General features: G+C 35.5%; 1 protein-coding gene across 4 annotated transcripts in view; it reads right to left on the reverse strand.

The window, feature by feature from the left end:
* Positions 1-24,640, reverse strand: part of LOC131682674 (short neuropeptide F) — a 132,080-nt gene that overhangs the window by 72,453 nt on the left and 34,987 nt on the right. For 3 of the 4 annotated variants that reach the window (XM_058964342.1, XM_058964341.1, XM_058964344.1), the window contains exon 2: positions 6,856-6,971. The exons of the other annotated variant lie outside the window; for it this stretch is intronic. The gene's annotated coding sequence lies outside the window, so the exon portion shown is untranslated. The remainder of the gene's footprint in view (positions 1-6,855; positions 6,972-24,640) is intronic. 4 annotated transcript variants of the gene reach the window in all.

Consider the following 24,640-nt stretch of genomic DNA (forward strand, 5'->3'; position numbering starts at 1 on the left):
TCTAAATTCCACAAATCCTCCACATGCCTAAGATCTTCAAGAATTTTTTGTTTGAAAAATAGATTTAATCTATTTTTATGTTTGTTGATGATGTGGATCTGTTTTTATTTTTTATTCTATAATTAGTGTGTGTCCATAGAAATCCGTATTATGTAGTTGGACGCTAGTTTTAGCTTTAGAAAAGGCTCTCGATCATCTTTTGGATTGCGGTTAACGGAATAAAACAATATTTTGATATCACTGTTTATCAAAACGCTGCATAAGAAATCGATATATCACAGCCTGAAAGCAGAAACGGCCCTTCCCTCTGGTTTATGGCTCATTTGTAATGAACGGAAGCATCTGTTGAAATGTGCAGGATACACCCCAACGAGTAAATATTATTATTTTGCTTTCCTCTTTGCCTCTTTGAATATAAGTTCAGCGAGGCACGTGCTTATTTCTTAGCTGTCACCTTGTGCTATACGAAGTTGTCTCTCTGGATATTTTAATTAGTCTTGAAAGCGGTTCTCGCTAAATAGTGAACAACTGAATAGCAAGAAAAACTTTTCTTTCAGTCACATCGTTTCTTCTAGTTTCAAAATTATTTTGGACATGCCTGCGTTTCAATAATTTCCAAAAAAACTCAAAATAAAATTAAAAGATCTTTTCCAATTTGTTAAATTCGAGGCATTAAGGTGTGGTAAGTAGTACAACTGCCATAACTAGTACAAGATCAAGGGATATAGCAATATGTTGTGCTAATCGACGGAAATACGCAGCTAATGGAGGATGCAACCGCAAATTCACTCATTACGTCGTTTCAGCCCACACATACCGGCCGTTCTCTGTGGACAGTGTGCTATTATCCGCTCATTTTGCAATAGACCGGAAACCGTCCGGTAAGTGCAAGGGATTTAGCTAGCCAGGGAGTGACAAAATAAAGCGTATGATTGTGTAGTATAGGTTAATGTTCGAATTGAATGGATGCAAAGCCCGCCGAACGATGCTGTTTATTTAGGTTAAGGTTTGGTGCACCTGATACAAATGAGCTTTCTTTTCAAATGTGTCTTGGTCAAAAACATACTTTTTATGCGCATTATACGAAAAATTTATTGTCGTTTTTGCTTGACCCTGAAACTGAGTCAGGTTCTAACTTAAACCGCTATCTGCTCATACATTTTGATAGTAGTAAGGGTTATAACCTGACTCAGTTTTGCTTCAAGTAAAGTGACAAAAATAATTTCTCGACAAACATATGATTACGGCCTAAAAGCCAACTGTCAAAATCCACTTTGAATGGATATTCTGGACAAACCGTTTCATGCCAATCACAGATGTTGGTAGTATACGAAAGAGAAAAGTTTTCCCTTTCATAAACTGTTGTGAACTGTGTTCAGCTAGTAATGGTTTGTCCGGAATTTCCATTGAAAGTGGATTTTGACAGTTGGCTTTTAGGCCGTAATCATATGTTTGTCGAGATTTGGTGAAATGGAGTGTACAGGGCAACAAATTGTATACTACCTCCTTGACTTATATCCCTTCACAGGCAAAGCTCGACTAACCCTGTAAAAAAACCAGCTGCTCTCAAGTGTCGCCAAGATTGCCAAATAACTTTTTGTTTTTATGTTTGTAGAAAATCAATAACATATTAATCAAAAGATGAAGATTTGACAAAAATATATCATTAAATTTAGAGGACGTTCTACTGGATTCGGAAAAAAACACAGACATGCGAACTTGTGTTTTTGATCTTTTATTGGTTATTTGTCGATAATTGGAAAATGATTTTTTTTTCGAAAACTCAGGCTTTAAAATTGCGTTTTTCTCGAAACCATGACTTTTCTGCTATCGTCGAGAATAGGTCTTGTTATATTGATCTGATTTCCTTTATTCAAAAAATGTGTGGAAGTATATACTTTGATGTCTGACTTATGCCTAACATTGGCATGAAAAATTAATTATTTATAATTTTTAAACGAGATCACAGTAATAAAAGAGACAGCTCTGTGTTATCAAAAACATCGCGAAAAATCATGTTGTTAATGTTCTCAATCGCTATAATATCCGAAAAGAGTGGCAAGAGTTATTAGAAATGCCTCATCACACTGTTAAGTGGATTAAAAGCGTCTTTAGTCATCAAAACTGGAATTGCTAGCGTCTTTTAATTATTCCACAAAAAAAATTTAACAAACTTTGCCTTGATTTCGTCCAAAAGAAATAAAACTTTCCTTAAGAAAGGTAAGGACAGTCGATGTGTGTAATAAAAAAGAGATTTTTTTTCTTCATTTAAAAAACCTGGCTTCAATTATTTCAATTCAATTATCAATTTGGTAATAGCTAATATGACTCTTGTCTTCGCCTTATCCGCCGATGGAACTATTGTTTTGCACGTAAAATGATAAATAAACTATATTGAACAATAAATCGGTGACAAAGGGTAATCCACAAACAACAAGCGATAACTTTTAAAATATTAAAGATATATATTTGGTATCCTTCTGTATACAGGAAAAAATCCCACAACAGTCGGAATTTATTCTTAGTCACTTCTTGGTGGTATGTAAAGTTCAAGCAATACATTGTCAAACACGTTTGTAATTTTGACGTGAATATGAAACATTCAGGCTTACAATAAGTGAATTACTAACGTACTCGTTACAACTATAAAACCTCATTTATAATAATAATTTAATTAACATATTAAACTAAATTTTAACAATAGAACTGACGTCGTTCTAAACAATAGAAGTTACGATTTGCTATACAACAGAGGTTACCGGGTGCTAAATGATAGATACCGCAATGTGCTGAACGCAATTTTGAACATGCCCGTTGGTCGTGTTCACGTGAGTTGTGGCTAAAGCGTTGTCATGGGCATCATCGGAATGCGTCGCATGCTGAAAGAGCGCGGCGTGTGACAAAAAACTTCATATCTCGGAACAGGAACAAAAGGACAAAAATATCTTTACAGATTATTGAAGGTATACGTTTTCCGCGACATTTGCTATATTTTTTGATTTTTTTTTACCGAGAACTCGAAAATATTTTAAATTGTTTATTACAAATGTCTTTAAAATACTGCTATTAAAACAAATATTCCGTAAATATATTTTATTAGATAGTGTAAGTATCTTTCTATAAGTGTGCAAAATTTCATTGAATTATCTGGAGTAGTTTTTGAGAAATAATAAATTGAAAAAAATATTTCAAATTTCATTTACATATTTAATTGTTTTCAAAAGCTTAAAAGCCTATAATATATTCAAAATCAAGCAATTTTAATAAAATTTTTAAACCAAAAATTATACTCCTTTTCCCCTACACAAAAAATTAATTTCATAAAAATTGGTGATTTTGTGGAAATTTCGAGGCCTACTTGACATGGTTTGGCTCTATTAATGAATAAAAAAGAAGTCGATTTTGTTACTAACTACTCCAAACGCTTCCCTAATCAAAACTGTTGCACTTAAAAAAATTAAATGATTGTGTGCCATATTTGCTTCCAATTTGAAGTGTAAAACTCATCTATATACTCGTTATCACGAACAAACTGGTAGCTTGGCTAGAAAATATAACGGGCGAATAATCACCTCATCATGTGATTAAGAATATCATCTGCTGCATCCACGTATAACCCTCGATTTGCATACAACAGAAGTTGAATATGCTATTAGTGGATGGGGTGACGACTCTAACGTCCTGTGCAATTTGTAACTTAGTTTGGTATCCCCTATCCTGATAGCTATTATTGCCCTAAGGAGTCTCGACAGATGCATGAGCGCGCTTACAGTTTAACGTAGGTATGTATCTGCTATCGATATGAGTGGAACAGTGTCCCGCTGGTAGGTGAACGGGACAGGATGTCCGTTTCGCCCATTACACGATCCTGTTGGTGAAAAATCACCTCAAAGGAGCTTCGGTTTCTCCTCAACGATGAAATCAAATAGGTCCCAATGAAAATGATCACCGCAAATTTTCCCAACCAACTATATACAAAATATTTATTGCCCTATGCCGAATTTGGGATCAGTTGAATATGATTTACATGTGGCATAAGGCGGTCAATGTTTTAGTTTTGTGGTAGTACATGGATCTTCGAAAATTAAGACTCATGAGTTTGTGGCAATTACTACAGAAGCAGATTCCGTTGAGAAAAAGCGTCATTTTTAAAAATTATCACTTCCTATGCATCTTTGTCTTAGCAACCACGTTTTCATACATAATGTTTATTAATTCCAAAAATACCCTATGCGGAATTTGAGCTCAGGCATACTTTAGGGATGCCGCGATGTAGCTAAAGTTATTGGTTTGGAAAATTCGATGTTCGCTTTTCCCATTCTTTCGTTGGTACCCTAATACCTACCTGTTGATAGTGCAGACTGGTCGTATGCTGGATAATGTTAATTTAATGGAGTGCGAAATAATCTGTTTCACGTCCGCAGTTACCTTGCTATGTTACCAACAAAGAACAGGAAAATCAATATGAATGGCGGGAACCCACTGCGGTGGCCCTTACAGCGTTACTTCTGCTGACAAGCCAAAGGCTGTTGGCTAGGATGTCACAATAAAACAACATGCCGAATTTAAAAATATACTTTTGTTGACACTGTAACAGTAACGCTGGCTCCCACTGGTGCTATCTGTAAGCAGGAAAGTACTAAGAAGATATGGAAACATAAATTTAGCTAATAAAATCAACAGATTTTCGCATGGCCCATAAATCATCAAGAGCGTTCATAGGATGATTAAATATTGACGTGCGATAGAAACTGAAAAAAGACCTACAGCAGCTGGTGTGCACATAGTCGAGTTGCAGTTCAGCTTTACCATGAGCACTTTTCACACGTACTGCAGTCACGTGAGCATTTGTATATTCTTCATTCCGAGCATAACTGTGCACCCTCATTTGAAAGAGCTGGAAGCGTAGAATTTAGACCAGATTATAAATGGATTCATTCCAAGTAAGATTTTAGTAAAAAATTATAAAAAATCCAAGAAATTGCGTTAATATAGGATAATCGCTATATTATATTAAAAAATATAAAATATCTTGTTTATTACTCATCTATGTATTTTGAATTGCCGATGCACTATATGAACACAGTTACATAGTCACAAACTCTATTGATTTCTCATTGAACACGAAACTATAGGTATATTTACTCAATTTTGAGATAAATGAAGAGTTATTATTATTACGCCAATATCTAGGATGTTAATTTAGTACTTGTATAATTAAAATACTTCATGGTAGTTTGCTGGACTCACCATATCGTATTCCATCAAAGTGTTTTGCAGAACATGCAGATTGTATATTTAATATGCAAAAAGTCATTGTTAAAGTTGCGCCTTTGCGATTTTTAAGCATTATTTTTCAATCATATTTAGTGATAATTATGATAAAGTACATACTACCAAAGTTACAGTTTAAATTTGGATTGCGGTTTCAGTATCATATGGCTCGAAAGAGAGTGCTATCCGTGCTATGCCATTCGTCATATCATGTATGTAGCGTACGTTAAAAATGCGCTTGGAAGAATTTTCATGAACTGAGCCCTCTTCTTTTACAGTAAACACGACACTCGACAACACTTATTCAGGTGGATGGATGAATAGATCCTTTCGTGTCTCAACAATAAGAATTCTTTCCTTTTATTTCGCTGTTTTGTGACGAGATCTCGTGTTCGTGTGACGTTATTTTAATTGTCTGCACATAAAAGGAATACATACTCCCCATCTTTGCTGTGAGGTTGTATTTGTGTTATATCATCATGTTCGATTATTTGGTGATAATAATTGTCATGGTTCACCAATATTGTAAATTTGGAAGTTTATGCACTATGTGCTTATGGGCTATACGCAGACTGGATTTTCAAACAATTATTTTTATTCCGTTTGCTTTATTGTCTATATTTCTTGTTTGGATCTTTCGGTACTAAAAAATTAGCTACGCTATCATTTTTCAACCAATTTTTAATTCTTGAATTGTTTGTTCTAGAAAGAAATATTATGCAAATTCCCAAATGGGAAAATTTTGGACGATGTCAAATTTTTTGTGCATAAGGACACATACCTTACATAACGTACGGTTTTTGTTTTAGTGTTTCTGATTCTCCTCGTCAGTAACTAATATTAGAATATTGAATATTATTCAAGCATAGGGTCTGATGATTAAATTAAATTAAATTATTAAATTGATTCTCCTGGTTTGGGCTATGATTACGAATCCTCATAACATCTGTGTATAAAATATGACACTGTTTTTAGAGTTATTGAAGCTGTAAGATGAGACTTTTAAAAAATTCAAATAATATATTAATTTTATATAACTATTCATGAACATGTAAAAACTAAAGGAATACTGCTTCTGCTCACATAACACTGAAGCCAGCTGACAAATTTTATTGATGCAAATCTATGTGGATTTGTTTCAACTTTCAACAACAAAGTGAATGCGTTTTCTGAACTTTATAAAAGTTTGGTGTGGACTAATTCAGAATGTGATGACCAACAAAATTATACATACTACGGCATGTTACACGAGGTGAGCGTAGGAATTTTCTCCGTTCATATATCCTCTATCAGACAGAAATGTCACCGGGAAAAGGGAAAAAGTACCAGAATCTTAAACAGACGGCAATATTCCCATACCATCACGGCTGATGGTCACACAAACAATTTTACTTGGTGTCGGCCCGCTGAGGTCGAAGTAGAAGGAAACAATTTAATTATTTGAATAATTTCATGATAGTTTGTTATGGTGCTACGGTGAATTTGTTGTGTTGCTTTTTCCACGATTTTATAACATAGAATATTTTTGAGGAAACGATCATTGTTATACATTGATCATTATCATTGGTAGTCATCACTTACCTTAATATGTTTCGGCAGATGGTTAATTTGATAATGATCGATTATGCAATTTGGATAATGGAACCAAGTAATCCGCCGAATATGACCGTTTAATCGATTCACAAAAGCCGCACCATCTGTAAAGTAGGATGTTCAATATCTTATGAATACCGCATATATAGTGTGTGAACGGATGTATGCCAGATTGTACAAATGAATGGCTAAGAGGATGTTGGCAAGGTATTAATTATTCATAGGCGGATACTAAGACGGTCTCGTAACAATACTATCATCATGCTTGGGATGAGTATTCTGTGGGACGCGAGCAAGAGAAATTGGCCTGATATATTATATATTATAAAATACACACATTTCATACCTTGACAGAAAAAAATATTTTGTGATTTTATATTAAATTTCATGTACATATTTGGAGCATGAAAATAGATGTGAAATTGAATTATTCAGAAAATACACGCACTCTGTTCGACGAATTTGTATACATTTTTATAAGTTGATTGAAAATTACCGTTTCGTTAACTGAAGAAGCCATGCATTTAGATTTAATTTTATTGCAATATGGTTGAAAATAAGTTACGCGTAATATCATACGAGTAAAAGTGTAGAATCGTATCCTTTTTGATGCTTTAATTGTGAACATTGATTTTTATTTGATTTTCAATCATATTTTCAATTCAAGCCAGATTTGTTTACAACCGTGGCGGTTTCCATGTCGCGTACATTTATTTCATAATTTTTCGGTATGTTCGGCATCTTTTTCAAATTCACGATCTACATGATTGAAATTGCCACTTCTGATAAAACCTCGGCATCGATTCGTGCATCTTTTTTTCGTACCTGTTTGAGAGGCTCATATAGACTTTATTGAACTGGTAAAGCATAGGAAAATTGTGTTCTCTCATGACATCGGCTAAAGTTGATTACATATAATCAAGTTAGCAAGTCGTTAAATACCAACACTTGTTGCTAAGGGTGGTGAAGGTTTTTTACAGATAGATTTCTCGACTAAAGCGCATGCTTTTTATGAACAAATCGACAGATGTTAGATATTATTTTGAGCAATTTAAATTTATTCACTTTTTGTAGGATCTATGCCCCCACCGCACATGTGTGGCTTTTTCGTACCATCACTAAATTGTTCTAGTCGTTCCACAGAGGAGTATTCGGTTTAAGTAGATGGCCAAACGTATTAACCCTCTGCTGCCCAATCCCGCTTTTTGGCGGGTCGGGGAAAATTTAACATAGAAATGTAGAACATTTAAACCACTATGAAAACATTTTCACAACAATAACATGAATCATACAAATATATTGTGTGGATTTTGAAATCACTATGCTGAATAAATTCAACGTTGAAAGCTGAAAACGAAAAAATAATGTGTATGAAAGTGTAATTTTGTTGAAAAATGTTTAATCTTTTATAAATTATTGGAGAATACAAAAAACATATTTTTAAGTTGCTAATTTGTAGTATTTCTCTTTAGCCGTAAAATTATATTATGGAGATGTGATGTGGAAATTAAAGTTATTAGTAAAAAAATCTTGACTCGTCAGTGGCAGTGTTGGGCATTTTTGGGAGTTAAATACAAAATCCGTAGCTTTCGAGAGCTGGCAATATATTTTTCGGTTTTCTCATAACAAAAACAATCTTCAATTGCTTTTTTAAGCAAAGCAAAAATTTGGGTAGCAGAGGGTTAAATGATCTACAGAGAAAAAATCTAATGAATGAAATCCGATGTAATAAGATGTACAAAAACTGTCTCTATGATCTTATATTGTAACAACCAGTCTATCTTCTGATCTCGTGCAAAGTAAAAGCAAAAAATCTGTACGCTATATCAGGCTATAGGCACCAGTGAAGCACATCGGCACCAGTGAAGCACATCGGCTGCGGAGTGATATGAGTTTGCTAAATGAAACAGAAGTACCCGTGCTACGAGATAATACGATTTCGATCGACTTTAATAAAACTCGTGTTGGATCCACAGTTTAAGAAGTGGACCAATTAGTTTAAGTTAAAATGAAGCTTAATTTCGCCGAAGTTCATACATTCAGCCACACCACGTCACAAACTGTGTTTTGATAACGTTTAGAAGTTTAGCACAGGCCGAAAACTTCATTGCAAAGAATAACAAGCAGCGCGAGGTCGAATTTAATAACACCAGAATCAAGATCCCCGTGCATATGGAAAACGACATGGTGGACGTGCGTATCCATTCACTAAGGAAGACTACATCAAACGAATCATGTCGCAATATGGAGAAGTAGAATCTATTACGAATGACACCTAGAGAATTTTTTTCTCCGGCATTCCCATCTGCGTTCGTATTGTGAGGATGCGACTGACTAAATTAATACCTTCTCACATGACTCTCGAATGCAAATCACCGAGGGAAGGCGTAACCTATAAGCAAACAACGCTAATCACATATCCCGGGCAGATCCCAACATGCCAATTCTGTAACCATACAGCCAACTGCGGAAAAACATGCGCCGAAGCCACGCTGCTCTGAAAATCGTCTTAGTGCACTAGTGGCTGGTCAAACCACGTCAAGTGACGTCGAAATTTCCACAAAATCACCGTTTTTCATGAAAAATATTTTTTTGTGCAGGGGACATAGAGTGTATCTTTTGGTATAAATATTTTGATTAAAATACAGGCTTTTAAAATTTTGAAAGCAATAAAATTGTATTTTTTAGTTTCTTATTTCTCAAAAACTACTCAAGATAATTGCATGAAATTTTGCACACTTTTAGAACGATGTTTACATACACTAACATATATATATATATATATATATATATATATATATATATATATATATATATATATATATATATATATATATATATATATATATATATATATATATATATATATATATATATATATATATATATATATATATATATATATATATATATATATATATATATATATATATATATATATATATATATATATATATATATATATATATATATATATATATATATATATATATATATATATATATATATATATATATATTTGCTTCAATAAGAGTAATTTACATACATTTCTAATAAACAATTTTAAATATTTTCGTGTTCTCGGCGCTATAAAAAATCAAAAAATATGTCAAAAGACGCGGAAAACCTTCACCTTCAATAATATTTTTGCCCTTTCGTTCCTGTCCAGAGATATAAAGTTTTATGTCACACGCTGCGCTCTTTCAACATGCGACGCATTTCGATGATGCCCACGATAACGCACTAGACACAGCCCATGCGAACTCGACCAACTGGCCAGCTGAAACTTGCGTTTAGCACTTTGCCGTATCTATCATTTAGTATGCGGTAAATTCTGTTTTATAGCAAATCGTAACTTCTATTGTGTAGAACGTCGTCAATTCTATTGTTAAAGTTTAGTTTAACAGTTAATTTTGTTAATTAAAATTATTGTCTTAAATGAGTAGTGTTGCCACCTCCGGCAAGGCTTCCACCCGGAGATTTTTACTGACCTGGGATAGGCTTGTATGGAAGCACGAGTATTCGTTGAAACCAGACCTACCTGCTGAATTTAAATGAGACAAGTATTAGCTCTTGCAGTCTATTTGTCTATTTTATTTGGCAAAGCATAATGCAGACCACTGTTCTGAGCTTTTTTCATTAAACTATCAATTTTTCGCATTTGTGAACCATTTCGTCGATTTATATATGTGTGAAAATTCAACTCCCCGGCATACGCAAAAAAAACCAAAAGCCCCAACCACTCTCGCTGTGGACGATAAGCCAAACAAGGATTGCCCTCCACCACAGCTAACAAAAGTAGAGTGAAGCAGGCAGTAGAGGGGCAACGGAAATATTCATTGTCGCCATAGATCCGGAGACATTGATACAAAACCCGGAGGCCCGGAGATCGGCTCCAAAAACCGGAGTCTACGGGTCAAATCCGGAGCGGTGGCAACTCTAAAATGAGGATTTATAGTTGTAAAGTGCACGATATATATACAACATATATGCTTTAGAGCACTTATTGTGAGCGAAACTTACGAACGTTTTTGTCAATGTACTGTTCGATCTTTTCATTCCACCCAGAGGTGACTAAGCATAAATTGTGACTATTGTAAGATGTTTTTACTGTATTCCGCATTTAAACGGCTAAACAATTATGTTAATATACTGAGTACGGTGTTTTCGTTTTCGGTTTGCGAGGTGGTTTGAGTTTTGATATATGGTTAATCTGAATAAATGCAGAATACAGGAAAAAATCTAACAATGGTCGCAATTATTCTTAGTTACTTAGTTACTTCATATATATATATATATATATATATATATATATATATATATATATATATATATATATATATATATATATATATATATATATATATATATATATATATATATATATATATATATATATATATATATATATATATATATATATATATATATATATATATATATATATATATATATATATATATATATATATATATATATATTTATGACAAAAATTTTAATTAACACATGTTAAACTAAATTTTAACAATAGAACTAACGACGTTCTACATAATAGAAGTACGATTTGCTATAAAACAGAATTTACTGCATACTAAATGATAGATACCGCAATGTGCTGAACGCAAGTTTGAGTATGCCAGTTGGTCGAGTTCGCGTGGGCTGTGCTTAGTGCGTTATCGTGGGCATTATCGAAATGCGTCGCATGTTGAAAGAGCATAGCGCGTGACTTAAAACACCATATCTCTGGATAGGAGCAAAAAGACAAAAATATCTTTAAAGACGTTTTCCGCGTCATTTGACATATTTTTTTATTTTTTATAGCGCCGAGAACACGAAAATATTTTAAATTGTTTATTAAAAATGCATGTAATTTACTGTTATTGAAACAAATATTCCATAAATATATATTTATATGATAGTGTAAACATCATTCTAAAAGTGTGCAAAGTTTCATGCAATTATCTTGAGTAGTTTTTGAGTAATAAGAAATTGAAAAAGTACAATGTTATTTTTTTCAAAAGTTTAAAAGCCTAGAATTTAAACAAAAAAAAGCAATTTTTACAAAATATTTATACCAAAAGATACACTCCATCTCCCCTATACAAAAAAATATTTTTCATAAAAATCGGTGATTTTGTGGAAATTTCGAGGCCCACTTGACGTGGTTTGACTCTGCTCGTTCAGTGGGCCATAAGCGCGACTTCCGGAGGGTTAATCAATAATGCAGGTACAACGACCACGACAACGCTCCTAAACCAACAACTAGCATCGCCAATAAAGAAGCAAATACCGATGAAGACGGATTTACAACAGTGACCCGTAAGAACAAGAAACAAATAAGAGCGTCTGATTGTGAAGAGCAAGAAAACAGTACCGATGATGACATGGACGGGAACCTTAATAAGCAGCAAACTGCATCAACAAGATCTAGCAAATAGACATTCTTAGTACCTTTTTATTTTTACTTATTGTAAAAACTTAAAACATCCACGGCTCAGCTATGCTAACGCATTTAGCCGTTCCAAATAAACTTTAAAAAAATATTGTAACAATATGTGCATGAATCTTTAAGTGTTGTTGAAACTTTTTGTAAGAGTGCCCGCAACGTCGTTTCGAGAAAAGGCGATCGTCGCGCTGCGCGTTATTCGTTACATTCAAAGCGCTGCATCGCTTAAAATATTTGGCTGTATCTCTTACAATGTTTAGAATACAATGCTCAAATTTTGCAAATATACTTTGAAAGTACACTTATGGCGTACACAAATTAAAAACGCAGGAAGCGGATTAAACATCGTTTTGTAAAATGTCTATTTAACACGATGTGGTTATAGTGGCTGAGATATCACTCTCATTTTGACTTATCAAATGATTGAAATTTGCAGTGGGAAATGGGGAGAACATACAGAAATATAACATAATGATACCAAAATATTTGGGCAATATGATGCGATATATTCAGTTTGATTAAAACTGTTATATTCATTGAAATATGTGGTTAATTGCGATATTTGATTATGCCTATTAATAGTTTAAGCGGTGACTTTACGACTAGCCGATAGATATTGCGAGCTTTCATATATATGGAAGAAAATATTTCGACTTTTTGACGAGAATTTATCGCTTTTATTTTATTCGAAGTCTAGAGGCTCATGAAGGTTGCAAACTAAGGGGTGATTATCAAATAAAAGTCAAAATCATATTGACTTTTTGCATGGGTTTCCATGTTAAAGGCTTAAACTTTTTCTTGAAGACTTTATCATAAATATGCAAAAAAATATTCGAAGTTAAAATTAAGTGGGATTAATTCGGTAACAAGCCACATTGTGGCGGTACAGAAAGTGCTAGAATTTTCATTGAATTTCCATATAATGATACTTCAATTGAACAATTTTTTTTTCAAATTTGCTTTGTAAAATGCCGAAAACTAAGCGAGTGAGAGTAAATCTCCGGAGGCATCTCGTCGAAAGCTTGTTTTGTGGTGTGCATAATAATTCAAAATATACTAGACCCTTTTGAAATTTTGCACAGTTCTTTTTTATATAATTCTCCAATTCCCCAGGTAGGACACCTGGTTTTATATTTTGCTCGATGTTTTAATTCTTCGTAGCACTTTGAAGTCAAAATCCAATTTTCGCTAAAAAACAATTAACAAGTCACTGCAATAATAATAATAATAATAATTTTGTGAACAGCTCCCATAGAATTCTGGACAATTCTAAAGAAGAACTGTGCAAAATGTTCAAAACGATTGGTCCAGAAGATTTTGAGTTATGGTGTACACCAAGGTGTACATCGCATTTTTTCGAGGCTCCTTTTGAATATGTTAAATTGTTGTGTGGAAATTAACTTCATAGAATAACACTCTCTGTATCGCGAAATAAAAATCAGCTAAGTTATAAGAAAACAATTTGTGTCAGAAAAAACTACAAGGGGCAGCCCTATTGGGTTGCACGAACTGTAGACGTAGGACTATACTACTTAATGTAAAATATTTATTTTAGTACTTAGTGTGTGGGACAAACACCCGGACCGGTGAAGAAAAATCAAATTTTTGACAATATAATCACATCTCATGTATAGACCAAGCTTTCTAGTTGCACTCAAACAGATCCTAAAAGTTCAAACACCCTTGGATAACCCTAAGTTTGTAGATGTGTTTCGATGCCACAGGATTGTAAAATGGTTAATATTACGTCATGAAAATTCAATTCTTCCGTGACATTTTTTTTGCCTGCAAAATGCCCTGTGTGTATGCAAAGCTCATGATTTGTTGGGAGATTAGCATTGATCGGAAAAATGGTTTCCAACGCTGCGCATTGCATACATACAGGACATTTTGCAAGTCACCAGAAGCTGTTCATTTTACCACCGCAATATGTTCAATTTACTCACTCGCTATAAACATGTCTCATTTTTGGACATGGTTAGAAATCAAGAATAATGTTTGAAAAAATGTGTTTATGACGAAGTATTTTTACCACATATGTACAAAACATGTATTACAAGCAACATATAAGGTGATTGTAATATCTCATTCACTTATTAGTTAGAAAATAATGACTTTGCTTAACGTGTTCATTTTACCGCCAATTCCCCTACCTACCAACACATTCGCCACAAACATTGAACCCATGCGCACAATGCAAAATGAGTCAACGCTGATGATGATGGGTAGAGCGAAAGAGACAACTAGTACCACCACGACACTATTAGCGCATTTCACCAAAATTCAACGTGGCCATTCCCGATTGAAAGGAACGGCCGCGCTTAGCCCATCTCTCATAATATCGTGATTTTGCATAGCGAAGGGCTGAATGATAACACATTTTGTTCCAAAACAGTCCTGCGTTATGCAACACTTTGTGCAGGTTTATTATACCAGTTGCAAGTGGGGCCAAATTCACCAAGTTCCGTAAAATTCCTTTTAAATTACAGAATTGATAAAATTGCTGAGATGAGCTAACCTAATTAATCAAATCCAGTTTTAAAAACTGTCCTTACGTTTAAACCAAAATGGGAAGCTTATTACTACCACTACATTACTTAACCCTCTAGTTCCCAACACCGCCTCTAGGCGGTCTCTTTAAAAATCTAAATGAAACTTCTAAAACATGATTGTATGTTGTCATCCGCACTAGCATTTCTTCCCAACGCTCACAGCTTTCATACACACACATTGATTGAATAATCGTAGCTTTCTGTTAAAGGCAATTGAAGCTCAAAGTTGAAAATCCGATGAAAACTTGGAAAAAAAATATTTTGTGTTTAGTGGTAATCTTTATTAAACAAAATTTAACTCTTTTTGGAAATTTTAATAACTAAAAAAATATTTTTGAGTAGCCTGTTACTAGCATTTCACTGTAGATGTGAATTGGTTTAGTGGAATAATTCGGAAGTTTAGCTTTTTTGGTAAAACACTTTGCCCGCCTAAAGGCGTTGTTGGGCATCTGGGCGAAAAAAAATTCAGTCTTTTGTAGTTACTTATCGTACCGAAACTAGATTTATGTGCAATTTTAGCTGAAAAGAAGCATGTTTTAAAATCTTTGGGTGAATGCTGCTGTTAGAATATGGATGTCCTTATCATTTAATTATATTTAAGGGAGTCTGGGGTAAGTTGGCGGAATCTTTTTTTCTCCTTTTTTATTAGACATATGGTGCTGTTTATAGTCCTGCACTTCAAGTACTGTGTAATCTATTCTCCCATGTACTTATGTTGCATTACATTCTGTTTCGTTCACGTTAAGCGTTATGTTTTCGAGCATATTAGAGTGAAGAGCCCATTTTAGTCGTATTAGGGAGGGTGCCTCACCATTTCATTAATTACTCGGAATACAATTGATGCAATGCGTATGAATTGGCACTAGTATCTTTGCTTTCAAATGCGTTGAACAAAGATGGCTAACGCTACTCTAACCACCGGCTTACCATGGTTAGGGCGAAAATAGGCTCATTACCCTAGGTGAAGTCTTTAAATTTCAGCATTTTTGTTATTTAGAGCTAGTTCAAAGCTATTCTACGAATGACTAGATTTTTCGATAGCTCGCGAAAAGAGCTTTCCGTGGTCGTATATACAATATACGTAACAACAAACAAAATTTGTTCTTTTTTGTTTGTTTACTTCGGAATTTCACCCGAAGAATCTCGAAAATTCTCTTTTACATGATCTTCTTAAATTAAAAAATAAAACATGATAAGTGAAACCATAGCCAGCAGACACTGGTCTCCCCTACTATAAATTAGAAGTCATTAATTAAACAACCAAAGCACTAGAGAAATACTCCTTAACTTAGGTAATTTGCGTTCTGATGGAAGCCAAAATATAAACCATCTGAATTCGCTTATGTTGAAGTAACTAGAAGAAAAAAAAGTTTTTGTTTTTTATTCGCCCAGGTGCACAACACCGCCTCTAGGCGGCCTACTTATTTTAAGGCTTTAATGAAAAATCCATTGCTTACATGAATTATCAACATTATTTTCGTTATTCTCATCACGAAACCCACCTACAAAAGTTTTTTCTAGCCAAATAAAAATTTGGGCACTAGAGGGTTAATTTCAAGCGCAAACAGCAAATACATGTGCTAGTTAAATCAAAAATTTACTGGCAATATTACAGCGGCATTTAGGAAGCAGTTGGAGCGGTCGCCTGTTGGACGACACAGTGTAGCGTCCCTCCAAAGCCAGTGTAACGGACTTCTAACTCAGCTACACTGGCTGTAAAAAACACAGCGCAGTGATCTGCTTCGCCAGCCGTTCAACAGGGAACTGAGCGTGTCTGGCCAAGTCCGTTCTTTAAATAGTCGATGATGACGTCATTCATAGAAGCGTAGCGCGCTAGGTACACCAATCTGTCGTACAGGGCTTGGGAAGCGCTATCTTCTGCGCGATATTTTGACAAGGTTGTATATTATTTAATTTTTTAATGCTATGATATCAAAAATCTTTGGGTTTATCTGTTGGAATCTATTCTTAGAAGTATTTCGGGGCGATTTGTGCAAAAAAATTGAAAATTTATCGTGAGATGGCTGATTTATATGCGTTTAAAATTGGACCACTTTTCGTTACATACCATTTTTGTAGAATTTGCAGAGTGCACCCCCATATCGAAAACAAAGACGTAGTCCTACGTCAAAAATTGTATTCGAGTTAACATAAAATCTCGACGTTACATGCATTTTAAAAACATTTGGCACCATAAATACGAATTCGATTTCTGAAACTTCATGAAAAAAATTGAAAAAAAAAATGGGAATTTTATATGTGACTGGACGTCACATAATAAATCCGTAGGACTACTATTCTGCAACCATATAAACGATTCGTACGAAATTTTACAGATGTCTGTATTTATCACTCATATGAGTATATGAGTCTGGATAATTTGTCACTACGACAATAAAAATTCACATTTCCAAATTCACCGGAGAATGAGCGAATGAGTTGATCACAGGATTCTTCTTGCACTCGCTTGCGCTATTCTAAAACATAAGAAAACAAGCTTATCTTACTTCTTTGTCGGTTTTCTTGGAAATGCTGAGTATTTTTTGACATTTTTGTTGATTTCCGCGACAAGAAAGTATGACCTTCTCTGGTGAAAGGAAAAAATCAGATGAATTTTACCTGAATTTTTTTTTACGAGACGGAGAATTTGTGACTCATCCCGGAAAAGTTGGACATCGTATAAGCTACTTTTCGTGGAGTGGTAACATTGGAACTGCCCAAGGAAGTTGAGATCGTCGGCTTTGCAGATGATGTTGTCCTAACGATAACCGGCGAGACCCTTGGGGAGGTGGAGAAGTTGATGGCAGAGACAATAGGCATCGTGGAAACCTGGATGGCTGACATCAAGTTGCAGCTGGCTCACTACAAGACCGAGGTAGTGCTGGTCAGCAACTGTTAAAAAATCCAGCGTGTCGAGATCAGCGTTGGCGGCCCATCGATGCATGCACTGAAGCACCGGGTGTGATGGTCGACGATCGGTTAAATTACAACAGCCATGTCGACTATGTATGTGAGAAGGCTGCAAGGACAACTAACGCATTGGCGAGGATCATGCCGAATAACGGAGGAGCAAGATGCAGCATGAGACGTCATCTAGCGAGTGTCTTATTCTCAATACTGAGGTATGGCGTATCGGCCTGGGCTGCTGCACTGAACTCAAAGCTGAACCGGACGAAGTTGACAAGCACGTTTCGCCTAATGGTTGTTCGTGTCGCGAGTGCTTACAGAACGATATCTTTGGAGGCGATATGCGTAATTGCCGGGATGATTCCCATCTGCATCACTCTGGCTGAGGACGTAGAATGCTACCAGCGGAGAAATGAATGTAATGCAAGGAGACTGGTCCGAGCGGACTCGTTGGTTAAGTGGCAAACAGAGTCGGACAACGTGGAGAAAGGAAGGTGGACCCACCGACTCATCCCAAATATTGTCTGTTTGAGTACATAGGAAACATGGAGAGGTGAACTTCACTTTCACGCAGTTTTTGTTTTGGCACGGATACTTCCGGAAGTACCTGCATCGGTTTGGACACCCTTTTGCCCGGAGTGTGTGAACGTGCAAGAGACACCGGAACACGTAGTTTTCGAATGCCCTAGGCGAAGAAGTCCGAAGGGTTTCGCCTAATGCGACAGTGGACAATATCATCGAAAAGATGAGCCACGATGAGCATGTCTGGGACGCTACAGAGTGGTTATGAGTATACTCTCTGAGCTGCAGAGGAAGTGGCGAAGGGACCAACAAAGTAGCGCCATGAATGACATTTGCAGCGAATTGAGATCGTGCAAAGTGATGTAAGCAGATGATCTGAAAATTTAACGCATCATAACAACTTTGGTAAATTGTTGTGCACTTCAGATGGACATCGATAGGATCATAGTACGGTGTGATAGAAACGGAATGATTATAAATATTCAGAAATGCAACATGATCACATTCACACGAATACTCTCGCCAATTATGTTTGAGTATGCTGTGAAGGCTGTTCCAGTAGAACGAGTTTCTTCCATCAAGAACCTTGGTGTTATACTTGACCGTAAGCTACGTTTCATCGAACACGCCAACGCAGTAACTGCTAAAGCCTATGCAGTACTAGGACTCATCAAACGAAACACCCGAGTATTCTAGAATATGGAGTTATCGTTTGGGCCCCGTATCACACCGTGCAGATTAATCGTATAGAACGTGTGCAAAAGAGCTTCGTCTGGTATGCACTTCGACGGCTTCCCTGGCGTAATCGATTTGAACTACCACCATATGCACATCGCTGTGCTCTCATCAATCTGCCTACACTACGAAACAGGAGTTTTTCTACAGCGACTTTTTATTTTCGATCTTCTCGCTGACAACATTGACTGCCTTGTGCTTCTTGCAAAGCTGAACTTCAACGTTCCTGGTAGATCGTTGCGAAGAATAGATTTCTTTCGGCACTCTTTTCATCGCACGCAGTACGGCCAGAATAGCCCAATGGATGTTTGCTGCCAGCTCTTCAATAGCGTTTTTCTCCTTTGGGAGCATTCATAAATGACGTTGCATCATATGGGGGAGGGGGGAGTTTTGCAATTTGTGATGACGACAGGGGGGGGTAGGGGGGGGGGGGGGTAGGGGTCATGTTATTCTACGTAGCTTTTTTACAGGGAATAGGGGTTGACCTGATGTCACCACAATATTTGCAGTTTCATCTAACTGACATCGTTTTTTTATTTTTTTACGGTGACAAGGTGAGGGGTAGGGTTACCGTCAAGCTACGTATTTATCAGGGGGGGAGGGGGTATTTAGAGGTTTGTGACGAAATGCTACGATGGGGGAGGGGGGTGTTAAAAATCACTCAAAAAATGCTACGTCATTTATGGATGACCCCTTTACGACTTTAATATAAGTAGAGAAATGTTCAAATTCAAAATAGGTTTAAGTTATATATATATATATATATATATATATATATATATATATATATATATATATATATATATATATATATATATATATATATATATATATATATATATATATATATATATATATATATATATATATATATATATATATATATATATATAATAAGTAATAGGTTGACACAAGAAGCAAGAGAAGCGTCGAGAGTTAAATCAATGAATTCAAAATAATTTCATGGACCAAGTGAGGCTCCGTGATATAGCAGAAGAAAGAGGTGCGACGAAAGCACAAGGAATCCTCCACGAAGTGATATCTTGACGTAGATCCGGAAGAAGGGCTCATCAAGGGTATATCAAAACGAAGGAAAACTAGTAGTATTTTTTGTTGGTTTTGGTATTCTTTTCTATTTAAAAATCCAATTAACAAATTTTCTATTGCGATTAGAGCTATGTTCACCTGTTAAAACATGTTAAGCTATGTGTAAGGAACAACCTTTGATGATATGTAGGCATATAGGACTTATCAAATCAGAGTGTAAGTGATCTACCTATGGAAACATAGCAAAACACGATTTTTGATTGGAAACACCTCTAAATCATGTCCAAATTAAGCCATTTTTGGCGAAAGTTCTTAAATTCACACCTAGACCAAAAATTTGAGCTGACCCATGTATATTTCAAAACTTTTTCAAAATGGTGAGAGGTCTAATACATACATACACAGAGATTTGCCGTACTCGACGAGTTTAATCTAATGGTATATGATACTAGGTCTTCCGGGACTATGGTAAAAGTCGATTTTTGAGCAATTCCTATACCTTTCTATTGAGAAATCCAAAAATATTAGCCCTTAAAAAGCAAGGGATCTCAGAGGCCCTTCTGCTTCTTAATTCCTTCCTAAAGCACGTGTCAACTCTTTATATGTTTAGCCCGCTGGGTTTAAAAAAATTATTTCGGGCGACCCAACGAACCTATTTCAATGATTAAATTAGAAACGAAATCGTCAAGAGATACAGTTTCATCATAATTTTTTTTACTATCCGAAAAGTAGGGGAGCCCGGGACTAGTTGACGGTTGGGGTAAGTTGGCAGAGTCCGATTTTCTCCGATTCCATTTAGGGGCCATCCATACACCACGTGGACACAAAATTGAAGTAATCTATGGATTCTTGAATTGGTTATTTTAACCACCTTTGCAAATCCAAAATTTGTGGGATTTGACCAAGTTACAGTAGATTGCATCAAGCGACTCAGACAAAAAAAAATTCTTCAGTTTTTTTTCTTGCGACTTCCAATGATTATGATGTAAAGATAAGTGCCCATACCAATTACGATACAAAATTGTTTCATTTTTTTATAAATTACAAAAATTTAATAAAAAAGCCATACCCCATTCCTCCTTTCCATGGGGGGCTTTTTCGTGACTCCTCCCCTCCCCTAAATTTTCCATGTGATATATTGATGGCCTATTATTATGATGAATCTATAAAAAGTAAATATAAAGTCGTATAGAAATAAGATATTTCCATGGAAATTAGACAAAATTCTCAAGAAGTTCACATTCTGTGGTTGAAGCTTGAACGAGTTTCAATAAGTCCTTTTGCAACATAGTAGTCTGGCACATTGCAAAATTTTCTGAAAACACATTTTCATGAAATCACCCAAATTTTCATTTTTTTTTAAATCCACGTGGACATGGTTGAGTGGGGGTGGGGGTATAGGAATTGTCCACAGAGGGGAGGAGGGGTTGACCTCGCAAGTTTTTTTGTCCACGTGGTATATGAACGGCCCCTTAGACATATGGCGCTTTCGCTCGTGTGCCTCAAGTAATATGAAATACATTTTCCAATGTGTTTATGTTGCCTAATATATTGTTTTGTAGATGTTGTAGACGAAATACTACGTAAATTGTCTTATTTTTCAACATTTTGTGTTATTTAAAGCTGGTTTTAATCTATTCCACAAATAATTATATTTTACGATAGTGTGTGAAAAGAGCTTTCACTATCCGTATAGATATAACACTAATTCACAAACAAAAGTTTATATTTTACATACTTTTTTTTATAAAATATGCGATTTGGGTATATTGGTGGTACTATTTGCAGTGCAAAAATGGCCGTGAAATGTTCTTATTTCTGGAATTCACCGCGATGTAAAAGTATCTTTTTGCTCTGTAGGGTGATGAGCCCATTTGCGCCATGTTTCTATTATCACTCTACCCATTTGAAGCCGTTGGTTAGAGCAGGATCTGCTATCTTTGTTCAACGCATTGAGTCAAATGGTAGCGCAACAATAGGAGCATTCGAGTTTTCGTTGCGCTCAAACACGAGAATTTCACTATTTTCAGTGCATTTGTGTTATTACATTGATTCTTAACAACGAAGCAAAGCTGTTGATGTCAATTTTTACGTATTCCATTGATTTTAGGGCGTGAAATTAACGAATTAGTGAGGCACCTTGCTTAGTATGGTGAAAATGGGCACTTCACCCTATCTCATCAATGCAAGGGACATTTACTTCAGCCAATCGCCAGAAGAATTTCAAAATTTTGCTTTTGAATATGGAGTACGCTTCGAAGTGAAAATGTCGGGATATTGAGACCTTAATATAATGGCACCTGTAGCATAATATCCAGTTTTATCGAAAAGATATTCAGCACGTTTCATAAGTCCCCATGAAGTAATTGAATTTTCATTTGATTGTTTATTTTCTGGCGTGCCGTTAACACCCAATGCATACAGCCAACACTTATCCCGGAGCCGGCGCAAGTTGGCGGGTTTTCCGCGTCACATTTTTTGTCTATAAATACAAAAAAGGTAACAAACCCATTGATAAAAATCTGAGATGTTGCCAACAGTGTACCCTTTTGGGCAAAGTATTCTATTCTGCACGATCCACCTAAATCAAAGCGTTAAAAAATAAAAATTGAAAGCACCGCCAACTAGCCTCGGTCTTCTCTATCGTTTTACATATTCTAATCTGGTAGACACACGTAAATAAACACATTCTCCATGTACCACTAGATTGGCAGAGATAAAAGTTTTAGTTATTTTTATTAACGGCAACCTAACCCTGATGACAATGATCCAAGGCTTCACGGTGTATACTTGGATCAAATTGCGATAAATGTAATAATCAGAACATCGTGAATCGCAAATAATCTTGTTTGAATATGTTTCTCGTTGCAAGTTAGTAGCCACTTATCTGTCTTTTCTACTATTAACTTGGGTGTGTAAGACAATGCGATGCCACTCTCTGCGTTGGCATGAAGCAGAGAGCAAACAGAAGCCAGAGTGAGCAGTATAATTTCAATTCTTTGGCTTGAAGGAGGGGAGTTGGGATATGAGAACAAGTTACCCTTATAACACGATAAAGCGAACCCAAGGGTGAAATGTGTATCATCAATCTCTGCTTGGTCTTGGAATGGAATAGATAGTGCAATGCTTCTATGAGACCATTCATAAATTACGTAACGCAAAAATTTCCCAAAATTGACTCCCGCCTTTCCCCGTGTAACAAATTGTCATAAATTTCTCAATCCCCCTCCCCTTCTACGTAAGAAAATCTTGAACAAAAAAATACCCTTTTTAAGTAAAAATATGTTACGTAACGTTCTAGCTTAATCCCTCTTCGCCGTATGTCACAATTTATCACAATTTGTCGTACCTCCTCTCCCCCTAAAAGTGTTACGTAATTTATGAATGGTCCCTGCGATAAAAAATCGTTATAATCCACGTAACAGGGCGAAGAAAGTTTTCATACAACTTAGCTGATCAACTCAGACGATTTTGTATGTACTGTAACCCTGTGGATTATGGGCAAGAACGTGGTACACGTGAGTCCGGGGATAGATGAGCGTAAGGGAAATGTTACACTGAAAATAATCCACACGATAAAACCATATGGAATTAAGCATCACTTTCATGTTCGTTTTCATGTTAAAAAGTAAAATAAATCATATTTCTTTGAATTTCACATGGAAATCCATTAAAGCGCATTTCATGTGGTATTTCAAATTATATTCAAACAAATTCCACGTAAATATGACATATTTTGCCATTGAATGTTGATTGTCATACTATTGAGCCGTAAAGTATCAACTTTCCACATAACTTTCGTCCGCAAAACATGCACTGAAAATATAAATTTGTAAATATAATGAAATTGATCGTGCAATGCACGAGTTTATTCGTCTTTTTATGCAACGGGGTATTTTCGTGCATTGTAAATAGTAGGTATCGTTCATTACATGAACTGAAGAATGGCCGCTTGGTGAACGAATGTTTTCGTGAATTTTACATATTTAGTGTACATTGCACGAATGTTATCGTTGATAACGAAATTATTTTTCGTGAATGAAATGAAATATTTTGTTTGTTTTAATACATGTTTGTATTACAAACGATTTCGTTGGTGACGAATTCATTTTTATGCATCTTAGAAAAGTTTTTGTATTTATTAGCCTATTATTTTGGCATTGCTCCGGCAGAATATGGAACGAGCTCGTTTTCTTTGTGAATTATCTCGGAAGAGAGAAAAACTTGAACTTATTCATACAAAACCAACGATGGCTCAACTGAATCCAACCGAATCCGTACTGCTCCGGATTCTGGATCAACAGGAAGCGAAAGAGGTTCAGAATCTTCCTGAAACCAGCGGATACGGATACGGTTTACTGACCATTTGACCGTCGTGATGATCAACAATTATCTGACGTATAGGAACAACGACACTATATTCTACCTCTATTGAAGCTCTTTCAACGTTGATGGTTTGATGAATGGTGCTCGTAAATATTATAAAGACTTTCATGTATATCAGCGAACAATTCGTTTGCCTAATGAAGCCGATTCGTAATAAGCCAATGAAAGTCGTTTCGTG

The sequence above is a fragment of the Topomyia yanbarensis genome, chromosome 2 (genome assembly GCF_030247195.1).
Source record: "Topomyia yanbarensis strain Yona2022 chromosome 2, ASM3024719v1, whole genome shotgun sequence".
Classification (NCBI taxonomy): domain Eukaryota; kingdom Metazoa; phylum Arthropoda; class Insecta; order Diptera; family Culicidae; genus Topomyia; species Topomyia yanbarensis.